Consider the following 12829-nt stretch of genomic DNA (forward strand, 5'->3'; position numbering starts at 1 on the left):
TAGTCCTTATGCTTTCCATTGAGAACCTTTGTAATTTCTCTTTATTATAATCATATGACAATGTTATCATGTATCAGAGAAGAGGTTTGATACATAGTTAGAAGTCCTTGTAGCAAGCGATTCGTTGTTGATGTAGCTAGTATTAGTCGTTGATGTGTTGATTCGTTGTTGCTTTTGATTCGTTGTCGTTGTTGATTCGTTGTCCGATTGATTGCTTCCGCTGGTTTGTTACTGCTTTCATTCTCAGATTGCTATAATGCTATTGTGGTTATTTATTCATTGTCAACATGACTGGAAAGGATGATTCTCTTAGATGGAAAGAATTATACGTATTGGAGTTATGTTATGAAGAACTTCCTTCGTGGGAAGAATATTTGGGGCTATGTCACTGGGACTAAAGCCAAACCCTCAGTGCTTCAAACTGAGAATTTTGATTTTTTGCTTGATGCTTGGGAGACTGATAACTCTAAGGTCATTACTTAGATTAATAACTTTGTTACTTAGTCCATTGGTCTGCAGTTGGCTAAATATGACACAATACAGGAAGTTTGGAATCACTTGGAGAAACTGTATACTCATTCCAACTTTGCTAAACAATACCAGTTATAATATGATATTTGTGCCCTTCAACAAAATGACCAGCGTATTCAAGATTATTATGCTGCTATGTTTGATCTGTGGGATCAATTGGCTCTTACTGAATCTAAGGAGTTAAAAAATTTTGAGCCTTATATTGCGAGGAGGGAAGAACAACGCTTGGTCCAGTTCTTGATGGCCCTGCATTCTGATTTTGAAGGTCTACGTGGAACAATTCTTCATCGATCTCCTCTTCCCTCAGTTGATTCTGTTATTCATGAGTTAATTGTAGAAGAGACTTGTATCAAGTCTCATGCAGATAAAGGGTTTAAAGCAACCTCTATTTCTACTCCCGCTCCTGTTGTGCTTGATGTTTCATCTAATCAGCCTCGACAAAATTCAAGGGTTGCTTATGATGAGTGTGCATTCTGCAAACAGAAAAATCAATGGAAAGCTCAGTGTCCATTCTTAGTCAACAAGGGTAAATCTAGTCAACCTCAGTCGGGACAATGAAATAGGTCTGGTCAACAGAAGTTTCAGCCACGTTCCTCTAGTACTCCTCCATACACCCATCGTCCTCTATAGTTTGCTGTTGTTGTTGCTATACCACCAGTTAATATAGATTTTGTTGGAAACATGCCACCATTTGCATTGGAACCCAATGTGTTTGAGAGTTTCAGAGAGTATTTGGCCTCTAATCCCACTGCTATGTCTGCATCTATGTCTCACTCTGGTCTTACTTCATCCGGTACATCAGGTATTCCCTCATCTTTGTGGATTTTAGATTCTGGTGCAACCCATCACATGACTCCTCATTTTTCATCATTTACTTCTTTTTCTCAAGTGGCATATATTTATGTTAAGTCTGCAAGTGATACATCTATGCTCGTTGAGAGTGTTAGGTCTTTCTCTATTTCTCAGATCACTCTCCCTAATGTTTATTACATTCCCAAACTCACTTTCAAATCTTGCCTCAGACAGTCAGTTATGTAAGTCTGGTAACTAGGTCTTCTTTTCTGATTATGTTTGTTTCATACAGGATCAAAACACATAGAAGGTGATTAGGATCAGCTATAGGTTAGGGGAATTGTATGTCTTGGAGGTTCTCAAAGTATTTGTTGTTGCTGCCTCCAACATTGATTTATCTTCTTTCCGTTTGAGTCATTTGTCGTCTAAGTTTTATCTTTGGCATTCTCGTTTGGGACATGTGTCTGTATCACGTTTGAGTTTTTTTAGCATTTAGTGGTGTTTTGGGTCTTTTAGACACTTGTGATATTTCTGATTGTAGTGGTTGTAAACTGGCAAAATTCTCTGATTTACCTTTCAATAAAAGTATGTCTTGTTCTACTGCTCCTTTTGGCATTATTCATTCTGATGTATGGGGTCCTGCACCAGTATCCATAAAGGGTGGGTCAACCTATTATGTATCTTTTATAGATGATTATACTCGATATACATGGGTTTATCTTATGAAATGCAGATCCGATTTCTTTGATATTTACAATAATTTTAGAGCTCTTGTTAAAAATCAACATTCGAATGTAATTAAGTGCTTCAGGTGTGACTTAGGGGGTGAATATACCTCTAATGATTTTACTCAGTTACTCGCTTCTGATGGTATTATACACCAGTCCTCGTGCACTGATACATCTCAGCAAAACGGTGTGGCAGAACCAAAACATTGTCATATTGTTGAACTGCACACTCATTGCTCCTGTCTGTGCAGGTCCGTAGTGCCTTTTAGGGAGAAGCAGTCCTAAATACTGTGTATGTGATTAATCGTATCCCTACTTCATTGAATTCATGAATGTCTCCTTTTGAGAAGTTATATGGCCATCTACCAGACTACTCTTCCTTACGAGTTTTTGGATGTACTTGTTTAGTTCTTCGTCCTCATGTTGAGAGGAACAAGTTAGGGCTGAAATCTGCTATTTGTGTATTTTTGGGGTATGTTATTGGAAAGATAGGATACCATTGCTATGATCCTGTGAGTCATAAGTTATATGTTTCCCGACATGTCACGTTTTTGGAACATATTCCTTTCTACTCGATTCCTGCTACATCCCACAATATAACGAAGTCCGACCGTCTGCATATTGATCCTTTTAATGAAGAGATAGAGGCTCGAGACCCATCTACGCCACCTAATTCTTCAGCTCATGACACACCCACTTCTTCAGAGAGTTCCTCGAATCCCCTTGTTCCTGAGCCTGCTCTTCCGATTGTTGAAATTGAGGATTCACCTCCACCACCACCCCTTATGAGATCTACTCGTCCTGTCAGGTCCACCAAGCTTCCAGATTTTACTTACTCTACATATTTAGGACCATTTGCTTCATTTATAGCGAGTATACATCATCTGTCTTGTAACGACGAGATTTTCAAAACAAAATTTTCATTTTTCAACAACCAAATTTAAGTAAAAACATTCTCAAAAGTGTTCGACAATAGTTATCAAAATATAACATTTCCCAAGATCTCAAGAAATCAAATCCTTTCTCTAATGTGTACGGGTCACGCCGGCGCCTTCCCACGGTTCTCGGTAGTACCTGAGCCACAAAACACAACAACTGTAAGCATAAAGCTTAGTGAGATCCCCAAAATACCACATACAACATATACGCCACTCGAGGCTACTGTACGACCCTCCGGTCGATGTGTCTCGGTGGAACCCTCCAGTCCCGTAGTTCGTTGGGCCCTCTGGCCCAGTCTAAATCGTTGAACCCTCTGGTCCGGTCTGTATTGTTGGACCTTCCGGTCCGGTCTACACAATCATATAGCATACAAATATCACATAGCACATAAATTCACATAATCTCATACATAACACATAAGACCCTCCGGTCCACATAAATACCACTCTAGGTAACGTATAGTGAGAAGACTCACCTCGTGTAGCTCGGTAACTCATAAATCTCGGAAATCTCGGAATCCATGGGATAAGACCTAGCCTCCGCCTAATCGTATGAAATAAGTACTCGATATCAACACATTTTCTCAAGGCTAGACCATCCCTTCTCTTAATAATCTCATGAGGGTAAAAGACCATTTTACCCTTCACATGACTCAAATACCCTAAAGTTGACTAAACCCTAAAAGTCAACAAAAGTCAACCCTTCGGGTTACGCTGCGCATACCAAACATGTACGTTGGGCGTAACCGATACCTTCAGAGGATCGGGGTGCGCCACCCCCTACGCTGTGCGTACTAGAATTACGCCCGACGTAATACCCAGCTTCAATCCTTCAGCTCTTGGGGTCTAAAACAGTTAAGACCCACGGCTAATTTTTAGATCTGACCATTTCTAAGCCTCTTAAACCATAAAGTCGATGACTTTAAGCCCTTGCATGGCTGAATAAGTCACTAGCACCCAAAACATTTCATTCTCTATCCCTAGAAAGCATAGAACTCAAGCATGACCTCATATCAACGACCAAGATGGGAACTTTATGGATCTAGACCACAAATTCTACTGAAAAGGGACAGATCTCGGACCATGGAACACCTTACACTCATAAAGTCTCCACCTTTGGGGTTTTTAACCCTAGAAATGGCACATGCAACAACAACCAAAAAAGAAGAGGAAAGTTTTGAACTTTATACCTCTAAATGTAGCTCCTTTCTCTGTAGATCTTAGATCCAAATTTGCACTTCAAGCTTTTAGTCTCCACAAGCTCCTTTCTTCCTTCTTCAATAACCCACCAAGGCACTATTAGCTCCAAGAACACACACACTCACCAAGGATGAAGGAAAGCTCTCTCTTAGGGTTTTACTCACTGATATGGAGGCTGAGAAATGAGCCTTAGCATCCTTTAAATAGTGCACAAGTCTTATTCGGGTTTTGCATCTGGGTCGGGTACGCCCAGCGTACCTAGCGACTCCACGTCCAAAATAAGCGCATGAGTACACGCAGCGTACTTACTTGCAAGGTTCCCTCCACTCAAGGACCAATCATGACCAATTGACAAAGAATAAGGGTGGAATAAGTGTACCTGAATCTCGGGGCGTTACATGTCTGAACCTGAATCATATAGAGAAGCTATTTTAGATCCTCTTTGGCAAAATGCTATGGCTGAGGAACTCACTGCTCTTCACCAGACTCATACATGAGATTTGGTTTCCCTTACTCCTGGGAAACATACGATAGGTTGTCGTTGGGTGTACAAGATAAAAACAAAAGCTGATAGGTCTGTTGAGCGGTACAAGGCCAGACTTATAGCAAAATGGTATTCCCAACAATATGGTTTTGACTACGAGGCGACATTTGCCCCAGTTGCAAGATGACGACAGTCCATACTATGATTGCAGCTGCATCCATTTGACAGTGGAAGATCTTTCAAATGGATGTCAAGAATGCTTTTTTGAATGGTGACCTCCATGAAGAGGTTTATATGACTCCTCCCCCAAGAACTCAGCACCGGCCGGGTGAGGTTTGTCAGCTTCGCAAAGATTTGTTTGGTCTCAAGCAAGCCCTTCGTGCTTGGTTTGAGAAATTCTCTACAATGATTACCTTTCTTGGATTTTTCAAGAGTAATCACGATTCTGCTTTGTTTGTTAGATGCTCGAGTGTAGGACAGATTCTTCTGTCCTTATATGAGGATGACGTAATTATTGCAGGTGATGACCATGTTGGTATTGAGTCTTTGAAACATGATCTAGCTCATCGATTTGCTATGAAGGATTTGGGCTTGTTGCGTTATTTCTTGGGTATTGAGGTAGCTCAGTCTAACAAAGGGTATCTTCTTTCCCAGACTATATATATATATATATATATATATATATATATATATATATATATATATATATATATATATATATATATATATATATATATCTGACTTGTTTACATGGGTGGGCCTCTTTGACAATCGGATTGTTAATACTCCTCTTGAAACCAATGCACGATACTCTTCTACTGATGGTGTTCCTTTTTCCGATCCGAACCTTTGTTGCACTATTGTGGGAAGTTTGTTCTATCTCACAGTTACTCGTCCAGATAATGCTCCTGTTGTTCATGTTGTCAGTCAGTTTGTTACTGCCCCTACCTCTATTTATTGGGGAGCTGTTCTCTGCATTCAGAGATATCTTCGTGGCACTCAGTTTCAGACTCTCTTGTTTCCCTCGACGTCATCTCTTGAGCTACGTGCCTATAGTGATGCTAATTGGGATGGCAATTGCCATGATCATAAGTGATTAGTCCACCACTAGATTTTGTGTATTTCTTGGAGAGTCTCTCATTTCATGGAAGAGCAAGAAACATGATGTTGTGTCTAGATCTTCCACGGAGGCTGAATATCGTGCTATGGCTGTAACTACATGTGAGATTATCTAGTTACGGTGGCTGCTTGTAGATATGGGAGTTCATATTTCTTAACCTACCCCCTTGTATTGTGATAACAAAAACGCGATACAAATTGCAAAAAATTCTGTTTTTCATGAGCGAACAAAGCACATTGAAATTGATTGTCATTTTACCTGTCATGTAGCACCTGGTTCTTGGTATGTAAATCTTATTTGAGTATTTTCCATTTTTAGCCTTGGACTTGCCAGCCCCCATTCACCCCCCAGAGCTCCCAACCCTCGTTCTAAGCTTGTTCCTTGAGAGTTTGAGGCTATTGTGTGTGTTCTTGAAGGCTTTGAGGCAAGAAGAGGAAGTAGATCAAGAGGAAGGAAAGCCATCCAAGCATCATTGTGTTTTTCAGCAGTTTCATTGAGGTATATCCCATTTTCCCCCTGTTTCTATGCTTAAGGTTTCATTTGAGACATTCTTGAGCCATTCCCCAAGCTAGTATGTGCATAATGTTTCGTAATAATTTGATTGGCCTCTAGATCTAGGCAAGATTGAGCTCCAAGAGCTCAGATCTGTTAGCTTTATGGACCCATGTGGCTTGTTCACCCTAGATCTACCCTTTTGAAGCATTTTGAACCCTAAAATCCATATTGGTGAATATCTACACATAAAGTTGGAAACTTTACGTGTGATTCGCATCTTAGAAGCCCAAATCTATGAATGGCATGGACTGGAATCGAACAAATTGGTGTAATTAATGGATACATGGCGACGACTCGGCGAGTCGTTCATGTGACTCGGCGAGTCTGCTCGCGAGTCACCGAATTTGTCCCTTTTTGCTGTATCGAGTTTGAGCAGTGAGTCACAGGGTGTGACTCGGTGAGTTGGAAGCTGAACTCACCCATGGTAGGACTCGGCGAGTCATGGCCTGGCTTGGCGAATCCAAGGCAATCTTCATAGATCAAGAACAGACTCGGTGAGTTGTTCATACAACTCGACGAGTCTAAGCATGAGTGTTCATCGGATGAAGATGAACTCGACGAGTTGTTCATACAACTCGGCGAGTAGGACGAAGAACTTCAATGTCAGTTTAGAAGAAGAACTCGTCGAGTCATAGCCTAACTCGACGAGTAGAATCAGGGACTCAGGACAATCGTCTGGATAGGGACTCGACGAGTTGGAGAGCCATCTCGGCGAGTCGGGTCAACTGAAAGTTGACTCTGACTTTGACTTAGGGCTAGACCAGGGGTAAAATGGTCATTTTACCCAAAGGACAGTTAGCAGTGTTTGACTGAGTATGTTGTGGGAATTGCAGTCGGAGGATTTCCGAAGCAGCAGCAGCAGTCAGTCAGTTCCCGATCAGTTCAGCAGCTACTTTGAGGTGAGTTACCTTCCAGTAGTGGTGGGTCTACGGCCACAATGCCGGCCCACCAGTAGGAGACGTATGATAGATGATTGTCTTTGTGATATCATCTAGGTTGCTACTACCTGATATGTTATATGCTAGCATGATACGTTATATGTGATAGTAGTAGAGTTCAGTTGTTAGGACCGAAGGGTAGTCAGACACCCCAGAAATGTCTGACAGTATGTGATGATATGTTTGTATGTTGGCCTGTTATGTTATGCGATAGAGGTAGTAGGAGGGGACCAGTCCCCGAGGATCGGTTGTTAGGACCGATGGGTAGTCAGCACCCCAGAATGGCTTAACAGGGGTAGTCAGCACCCCAGAATGGCTTGACACGGGTAGGACGACACCCCAGAATGGCCGTATGGGTAGGTCGGCACCCCAGAATGGCCGTACCGGGTAGTCAGGCACCCCAGAATAGCCTAGCAGTATATATGTTATGTGTTGGTATGGTATGTGGTATGATGGGGGAACTCAGTAAGCTTTGTGCTTACGTTCTACAGTTTTGGTTTCAGGTACCTCTTCTTCGAAGGGGAAGGAGCTGGCGCGGTAGCGGCACATCATGCACACACTCTGGTTTCCGCATTTACAAGATTCACTGGGATTTGTACTCTGATATTTTGATGGGTTGTATGGTTTGGCTTTTTAAACATGGTTTACGTTGTGTTGGGGTGTGATCAAACAATGTTTTAATTATTAATGTTTTCTAAAGTAATGTTTTAAAACGAAATTTTCAGACGTGAAAATTGGATCGTTACATGTCATCACCTGCAGCTCGGGACCATATCGCTTCCGTTTGTTTCATCAACCTTGCAGCTTGCGGATATTTTTACGAAGGCTCTATCAGCTTCTCGGTTTTGGTTCTTATGTGACAAACTCTCAATGCTTATTGTTGCGACATTGTGAGTTTGAGGGGAAATGTTAGCCTATATATTATTAGCCCACTTGTTTATGACCCCTTTATTCTTTAGCCCATTAGGGTTTTATCTAGCTAGTATTTATATACTGCTTTATTCCTTGTAGTCCTTATGCTTTCCATTGAAAACCTCTGTAATTTCTTTTTATTATAATCATATGACAATGTTATCACTTGTAGGCGTGTGAGTGATTTTGATGAGATCACACATCACTTTGTTGAATGCATATACGTTGACTCTTACAACATAAAGTTAATCGTAAAATTTCACAATTTCACAACTTTCTTAACACTGAACACATGATATTCAAATAAAAGGGCTTGAAAATCTTTTGTTTGTATACGATAGAAGCAACAAGCTGGTAGCAGTAATACCACTAACCAAATCAAGTAGACCTTTTAAACTCTTTTCTACAGGTTTAATCACGACAAATATCACTTTTTGTGTCATGTTACCTTTGTGATTTCGTCGTTCACTAGTCAATGTGATGTTGATCATGGAGTTGATAAAATGGTGATGGATTATTTGTAGCTTCCACTGAATTTGTAAGTTGTTTAGTTTTTTTTTTTTGGTTTTATTATGTGAAATTTCCAATTCTTTATAGTCGTTTGCATGTTTCAAAGCAAAGGGAATCAGAGATAGATATAGCAGAAGTTGTTATCCAATTGAGCATTTCTTTGGATAAGATTCGATAATGGTATGGTAATTGAGGGGCTGATTTACTCATCAATCGATGAAAATCACTTCAAGTCCACTGGCAACGCATGATTCCAATTCGGATTCCGGGCCTGTTTTTAAGTATGGAATAGGATTATAATTTGTTTATTTATTTATTTATTTTTCTAAATTGTGGGAAATAGATGGGTGGCAGAGCCGGTGGGTGAAATCTAACTAGAAAAAGTTAACGAAAGGCCAGAACATTTAAGCAGGATCATGCATTGTTGTACGTATTTCAACCCACTTAGTTTAATAGTAGCCATTGTTGGTGGAGTGTGTCTTTTTTTTTTTTTTTTTTTTTTTAATCGTACTTATCTTGTGGAGAAAAGGTTTCTTTATGGGTAAAAGTTAAATAGATAGAGGTAAACCTTTCTCTAATATCGTCTGAACAGAGGAAAGATGTTGGTTTATTTTGTGTGTGTGTTTTTTTTTTGTTTTTTTTTTTTTCATAATAATTTATAATTATTATTTTTGTTTTTTGAATAATTTTTTATTCTTACAAACCTTTCTCTATTAGATAGAGGTATAAACCTTTCTCTATTATTTTTATTAATAATTTTTATTTGAATTATGATTTTATTTTTAAATTTTAGTGAAAATGAATGGTTAATAGAGACGGTGGTGTTGGTTATGAAGTTGTGAAGATCCATTTTTTCTTGGTTGGTAGCTAAATCTGTTTGCTTTAACATTGCTTTTGTTACAATTTTGGATTTTGACGGAATGAGTTTGTGTGGGAATAGATGTGAATAACTAATGTTCTTTATAAAGGTTGCATTTTTGGGTTAAAGATAGGGTATATATATTAAAAAAAACATTTTGTTTTAAACTCTTGACCATTCAATGACATGCGTGACCTTCATCTAATTAAATATAATATTACGCTCATTTACCAACTAATTTTATACAAAATCAATCTGATTGTTTCTAATAAGAAATCAATAAAAACGTAAGTTTGTTGCGTTTTTTTTAGACAAACTATTAAATTCGTTGGATTTCTTTGAACATATAAAATATAATTTAAGTTTTTTTAATGATTTCGAAATTTGTTAGTCTTAAAAATCATTTTTCAGATATTTAACCCAACTGTCATAAGTCATTTCATAACTTTGATTAGGTTTAGCCAAATAATGATGGAACAAAGTATAATTTAATAGGCTTTTTTAGATGAATTATTAAAATTCCTTAAATTATTTTGGAAAAATAAAACACAATTAAGATTTTTCAAATTGTTTGAAAACTTTATTGGAAATTCATTTTTACGTTAAGTTGTTACATATCCAAAAAGTAAACGATAATACCATGTTTTCCAACGTCAAACAAAACAAATTTCCTGGAAATTATCACCACACGTGTCACCTTTGCATGTCTAATTCCCAGTTAACGTGTCCCCAAATAATTTTCCCATCATCATCTTCAAAAACAACTTATCCATCAAACGACCCGTCTAACAACAAATGGCCGATCCGTATAACGCCACCGGCCGAGGCCAACTTAAGAAACAAAAGAAAGTTACCATCACCGGAGATGGAGGAGCATCCTTCCGTAGACTCCAGCGACACCACTCACCGGCATCAACACAACTCATGGGCATTATGGTGTTACTCGTCTCCAGCGGAATCTTACTCATTCTCTCCGGCATTACCATCACCACCACCACCATCACCTTCATATGTTTTGCACCCATTATCATCATCACCAGCCTGCTATGGATTCCGATCAGTATCCTCCTCTTCTTCATAGTCGTCGGGATATTGTCGCTTTGCGGGCTGGGTCTAGCAGCTGCCGCCGTGTCTTGGTTGTTTATATAGTTGTAAAGGAGTTGTTTATATATATATATATATATATATATATATATATATATATATATATGGAATTCTTTTGAACCAAATTAAGCAGAATATATACGAAAGTAGAGAATTTTAGCTTGTTAAATTAATAACGTAAAAAGTTTTAGTAACCATTTGTTGTTTGATTATCTTATTTGAACTGCTATAGGATCGTCATCTGTGGCCATGCATCGTCTCTTTAATTTCCCCTTTGTTAAACTAAAGTTTTACATAATTTAATTTAGTTTGTTTTGTTTTTTCATTTCCAGTTTCTCCGTAGTCATCCCCTTTTACGAGGCAAATTGTACTCGTAGTTGTCGTTGATATATGTTGACATGGCTGTGTAACTGATTATTCATAGCGTTTTGTAATTGTACTTTTGTAGTTACCGGTTAAATTTTTTGTTTGTGTATAGTTGATGATTATGTTAATGGGGCTGTTACGGTGCCGTGTTAGTTTATATTGTATTGTATATAAACTGTATAGGGTAGATGTCTCTTTTATGATATTATATATCTTCTAGAAACGAATGTGGGTGGCATTTCTTTTATATTTCATTTCATCCCTTTTATTTTCAGTCTTTGATTATTATAATTGCTCCTTCTTTTTTCTTTAATTGCCACCACCTACATTTTTTAACTTATTGTCGTTTAAGTCTTCTTACTAAGTTTGTTATCATCCTTATATTTTATAAAATCACATTTTTAAGCTTTACTTTTTAACATTTTATATTCACTTCTTACTTAAACTTAAAAAATATCAATTTCACTCGTTCTAATGTATAGTTACCATTCTTCCGATTTTCTAACATTTCGTATGTGTCGGTATAAATTAGAGGTGATCGACGTTTTGATGTAAATTTAGAACTTTACTTCGTTAATTTAAAATATAATTCATTTTTCTTTTATGTTCACTTACTAATATTCATATATGTTTTGTATATAATAAGGTTTTGGTTTATCTTCTTTGCATTGCTTTGACCCTCTGGTATTATGGTTTGCCAAACTTAAGTCTTCTTAAGTTCATGTTCAAAGGATAGCAACTTACTTTCTACTACTTTTCGAATACATTACTGCCGCCACAGCGTGCGGCGGGTAAAATCCTAGTTCTTATATATAAATATAAATATATTGTATACATAGCCTCCAATTAAGAATATACATATAAATATATTGTATTCATAACCTCCAATTAATGAGGCTTTTTCCCAAATAACATGGTATAAGCTCTGGCTTCTTACCATCTCTTATGCGTTGTACTCTTTCCTGGACATTTTTTTTTGTCGTGTTCCTTCATTCAAGTGCTTACTGCTCATCGATTCTTTCTGTGGTGGCATCACTTTTGTTCGTCTCCCATATGTGTAACATCCCGGAATAGCAAGAGTAGAGTTGAAGGACTAAAAGTGTAAAGTTTGAAGGGCAACTCGGCGAGTAGGGTCGCGACTTTGGTCGCGAGTCAAGTGGCCTACTCGGCGAGTCCAAAGATGGACTCGGCGAGTAGGTGCTGAGTGGAGAAAACCCTAAATCCGGGGAATGAGCCTTATTTAAAGAACATTATGTCCCCTCCCCAGCCTCTTTGATCCCCCTTGAAGTCCAGAAACCCTAGAAATCGTGTGTGTGAAAGATTGGAGTGCATTTGGAGCTTGGGGAGGTGTTTGTTGAAGAAATCTTGAAGGAGAAGAGGCTTGGATCATAGGGCTTTGCTTGGATTCGAGTTTTATTGCAGTTGGGGCATTCTTTTGAGGTAATATCTCGTTCTTGGGCTGTGTTCTTCTAGATTCTTCATTGTTGGGTTGTGTGGGAAGCTTAGATTTGTGGCATCTTGAGTTTGAAGGATAGGCTAGGTCGGTATCCTGGTTAGGGTAATGATATGTTATGTGATCTGCTTGATTTATTTGTTGACTGCGAACTGTTATATGATTGAATGTTATGTGCACAAGGATTTTAAGACTGGAGTTTGACCCGATATGCATGGCTGTTCTATGTTCTGTTATGTTATGTATGCTTTTTATGTTATGGGTCGGAAGGCAATATGTTATGGGCCGAAAGGCAATATGTTATGGGCCGGAAGGCAATATGTTTTGGACCGGAAGGCA

At 38.5% G+C, this 12829-nt stretch overlaps 1 pseudogene; it reads left to right on the forward strand.

Annotated features, from left to right (window-relative positions):
- Nucleotides 1-10362: 10362 nt before the first annotated feature.
- On the forward strand, nt 10363-11190 carry LOC145040379 (oleosin pseudogene; annotated as a pseudogene).
- The last annotated feature ends 1639 nt before the right edge of the window (nt 11191-12829 follow it).

The sequence above is a fragment of the Lactuca saligna genome, chromosome 4 (genome assembly GCF_052625555.1).
Source record: "Lactuca saligna cultivar CGN05327 chromosome 4, ASM5262555v1, whole genome shotgun sequence".
In the NCBI taxonomy this organism is placed as follows: Eukaryota; Viridiplantae; Streptophyta; class Magnoliopsida; order Asterales; family Asteraceae; genus Lactuca; species Lactuca saligna.